The sequence below is a fragment of the Malania oleifera genome, chromosome 13 (genome assembly GCF_029873635.1).
Source record: "Malania oleifera isolate guangnan ecotype guangnan chromosome 13, ASM2987363v1, whole genome shotgun sequence".
In the NCBI taxonomy this organism is placed as follows: domain Eukaryota; kingdom Viridiplantae; phylum Streptophyta; class Magnoliopsida; order Santalales; family Ximeniaceae; genus Malania; species Malania oleifera.
In genome coordinates this window covers 73,561,834-73,566,593 of record NC_080429.1, presented here as the reverse complement: position 1 = coordinate 73,566,593, position 4,760 = coordinate 73,561,834, and positions in this window count along the sequence as shown.

Sequence of the window (4,760 nt, the reverse complement as noted above, 5' to 3'; positions counted from 1 at the left end):
GACAATACTATGGTTTTGTTCAATTGTGGAAATAATATTCTTCCCTTCTTCATTTTCATTTTCCAAGTAATGACAAATATAACAACTTGTTTTTTATTTTTTCAACATTTTTATAAGAATGTTAGAAATGAATACAAGAAAGCTAGGGAGATATTTTCAACTTTTCTATACAAATACTAGTAAACTAAAGAATTAAATGACAACTTTGTCACTCTTTAGAAAATTGGAAATGAAAAATAGATGATTTTTCAGTAAATATACGAAAGTGTTAGTGAGGGCATGTGTTACAAGCCAAGCTTATTCATAGCCTAATGCTTGCCTTTGACCACTTGTCTTGTGAACATGGATGGGTAACCATCATGAAAATTCTAGTGTAGGTTTAATTCTTTGATTGAGTATGAATTAAATGGCCTAAATAGTGAGATGACTCTTTGATCAGTTTGAAAGTGCCAAAACTAGATTAGCATAAATAACTCTTTAAGGGAGGGTGAATGTTCATCAATCATTGTCAAATTCACTAGCTATTGTAAATGTATGTAGCTTAGTTTCTTCCCTTGTGAAACATATGTTGCCGATAGAGATATGAATAATGAGTCATGTTGTTTTATGATTTACTGGGTGTTGTGTTTCCATATATACTTGTTTACTATTTCCATATGCTTAATATTCCATGGTGTGAATTTTTTTATGTGGTAATGTTGCCATTTACTTTCATCTGACTAGTTAAAACTTGTACTCTATAATGTTGCATGGTTTTTCACAAGGTGTGAAGTATTTAACTCATGACAAATGATATTACAGCATGGTTAATTGCTTCCTGATTGTGATGCCTTCAAATTATGGGATTGCATAAAGCATTGATAACGAAACCATGCCATGCACTAGTACCGAGAGAATTGATGCTCAAGAAGTACAAGTTGAGACAACCAACAATGTGGCTATTGAGATGACCCAAATTTCAAATTCTGTTGATTTATTGGAAGGATCATATAAACAATAAAAAGGTTCCATTGAAGAACTTTTGAAAGAATTCCATGGAATGGTGAAAGTGCTACAATACTAAATGGATGAGCATGTTGCCAAGATGAACTTGATTGCTCATGTTATCGAGAATTCCAATTTTATAGGGGTACTAAGGTGTGGAAGAACAAGTATGGAAAACCCATGATATATAAGAGTGCCCATGATGTTAAAAGAGTTGGAGAACTTTTTACTTGATATGGCGCTATATATATATAGGACTAACTCGGAGGAGGAAAAAATATACAAGTTGACAATGTGATTGAGTGGAAAATGATGATAGTGTCCAACTATGATGAAATTTAGCAGGGTCCATGTATGATTGATACTTGGGTAGATTTGATGAAGAGAGAGTTGAAGACCTAATTATTTCCTAAATATGTCGAGTGCAATGCTTATGTGCGAATTGTGATATCTTAAGCACTATGGTACAATGTAGTAAGCATATGGAAAAAAAAAAAAAAATCTTTACTTTGATGTTGGATATATGAGACATATAAGAGTAAGACAAGTAATTCTATTTCCTTCAAGGATTGAAACCATGAGAAAGGTTGAACTTCATTGACAAAGAGTTCAAAACTTGCCTACTGCATAGGTTGCCAAAAAATTCTTAGCTAACTACATTAAAGAGGGTTGCACTACATCCATTCAGAGTGGGTCGTTGGGTCGAAACAATAGAAAGTCTTTCAAGAGGGGAAAATGAAAAATTAGGGGCGTCGACACTAAGGCACCAAGTTCAAAGGAAGATTCTTCATCTCAAGTTAATGAAACATCCAATGGTAAGGGTAAGATTGTGTGCTTCTTATATTGACGTCCTCACGGAGTTGCTTATTTCCTTTACAAATCATCACTTAATAAATGCCTTACAAGCTTTGAGGAGAGAACCTGGAGGATGGGTGCAATGTGATTACTCAAAACGTTAGAAAGATAAACAAAATAATTGAAAGTTACTTGGACTAAAGGGATAATGTTTGTGGATCTAAGGATCAATGGGAAGAACATATGTATTGTAGACACCCTAATTTTTACCCGATCTCCCCATTAGGTGATTCGCATAAGGTCAATGAAATTTTGAGGACCCTATTTGGAACATTCATTTGAGTCCTAATTTGAAATCAAAATTCCATCTATGAACTCCTAAGAACAAGCCCTTTTATGAAAGTCCCCGTCACTTGAGTCCTCCATTTAATTTTTTTTTAAAAAAAATCAAGTCCATGTTAATATGACTTTTTATTATTTTTCGTAAATCTTAACTAAGTCCAGTTCATTTGATCAAGATCACATTTTGGAAATTTAGACTTTTTGTTAATATGTCCACATTGTTCTCTTGGTTTTTGAAATTGCATTTTATTTGTTTTGAGAGTCTTGGCTATTTCCTATGAACCTTTTTTGAAAACTAGTCCTTGTTCTTCTTTTTAATTACCATGGAGTTCCATTTTTGAGTCCAGTATTATATTCCTGAAATTAAGGGTCCCATGTGGCTGTAAAAAGGAGTCGGCATTTATTTCTTTATTTTTTATTATTCTATAATTAGAGTATATAGGGACATGTGCCCAATGGGATACAATATAGGATTGTAACATACAATGGGGAAATACATTGTAAAATACAAGAAAAATATACAAAAGGAAATCCTCAGAGGGGTCGAGCTACACCCATGTGCCTTAGGATGTTCCACAACATCTTCCAAGGTACTAGTTCACCAATTCAGAAACATAATCAATGCAAATGGGAGGGAAATTCGAATGAATCAAAGAGTTAAATGAGAAAAACTGCAGAAATTAAGAGCATGCGCAGAAATCATAAGAAATACCTTGATTTTGAATTAATTTGGAAACAATCCTAGAAAAATATTACACAAAATGATTAAAGGATTTCTGAAAATTGGAGTGTATCCCCCTATATTCTCGGCCAGACTTTCCATTGAAAAAGGAATCAACCATATCACAAAATAGGGGGATTCCTTTGCTGTAGGAAGGAAAGCACACATTAGGGTTTCTGCATAGAAGAAAAGAATGAAGAAAGGAAAGACCAGAAGTTGCCTAAACTGACCTAGGACTAACCATATAAATAGAGGAGTTTCACATAAACTAAAGGATGAACAGAAGGGGAGAGTTCAATACATAGAGGATTTAGAGAGACAACATAAAGAGTAGTACAATAGTATTTTGAAAGAAAGTATCAAAGGAGTAGAACCCTAAGGACCCCAAAAGTTGGGGTCCTCTCCTCACCCACAAGGTGCACCCACCAATGCCTACCATCGACATTTAAAAAGCACACCCATTAGTGCCTCCATTAGACCTTCAAAGCTAGACCTCCCAGCCCAAAAGGCTACCTTGGACAGTCTCAGAAGTGTTGGCCTAACAAGGCTTACAATTCTTATTTTGATGATAACAGATCATGATAAGTTTGATATGGTTTGTTTCAAGTGAAATTTTTTCAGGAAGAAGGCAAAGCTTAAAGAAATTTCAAGCTTAAAAGGATGATAAAGCTCATGATGAATATACTATACAAAAGGTTCAAGAAAGAAAGATGATCAAAAGCTCAAAGATGATATATGATAATGGAAGAACAAGGACTTACTTGAAGATCAAAAGAATATAGTTTTAAGGATGTCTATATGTAAGTACTTCATGTAAACTTCAATATAAACTGAATTTAAGCTCTTATAAATCAAAAGAAACTAAGAAATACATTTTTAGAAAAACCCTAAAATATGTTTTCAAATCAAAGTAAAAAAGGTCTTAAAAGAAGAAAGGTTTTTCAAATAAATATAAGTGAAAACTGAGAGCTAGGCAACTACCCATATAGGCAGTAGATTGCCACATTTTAAAAGAAATAAACGTAGGAGGCAGTAGGCTGCCAGACGACTGCTTGAGCACTACCAGGTGCCTAGGTGGTCAAGCCAGGCTACTGCTTGTGTTATGGCAGGTGAGTGCTAGCCTTCTAGGCTGTTCATTTTTCTCTATGGTAGGTGACTGCCACTCAACACAGTTTTTAAAATTCTCAAAGGGAAGATTTTTTAAATAAATTTCTTGGGTACTACTCTTTTGGAAAACTTGAGGATTACTCCAAGTAAACTTGGGGGGAAGGAATTACCTTTTAAACATCTATAAATAGCCCCAACCTTCAAAGACTTCAATACCTAAGAAATTTTCCAACAATCAAAGTTCTTTAAAAGCTCTCAATCTCTCTTGTGTTCATCCTACTTCTACTACTGAATTGTTGCTGATATAAATTCCAAAGTAGAGCCTTCAAAGTCTGAATCTTTCAATACTTGGAAGATATATTTGGTGATCTAAATTCAATTGAGCTTCAATCTCTTTATATTGATTTACTTTGAAGTATATTTGTACTGAATATTGTACTAATCAACTATGTTGTGAGAGTGTCTCTTGTACACAAATCTTTCTCTATTTATTTCTTGTTTATAGAGGATTCAAGGCTGTAGAATTGTTGGACCGAACGAGGGTATATCGTTTGGAGAGACGGGCTCTAGCCTAAATGAAGGAGTGTTGTAAACGGTATTGTTCCACCCATTAACGGAACTGAACTAGTGAATCCTTTGGTGGTTTGCCAGAGGCAAGGACGTAGGCTAGGTATAAGTCGAACCTCGTAAACCCTTGTGTCTCTCTCTCTATTCCTTATTCTTTACTTTTCAACAAAATTTACAACCTGTGTGGATGCTTTAAAATTAATAAATTCTGAGTGTATAGTTGTTAAATAGGCTGTAAGATAAT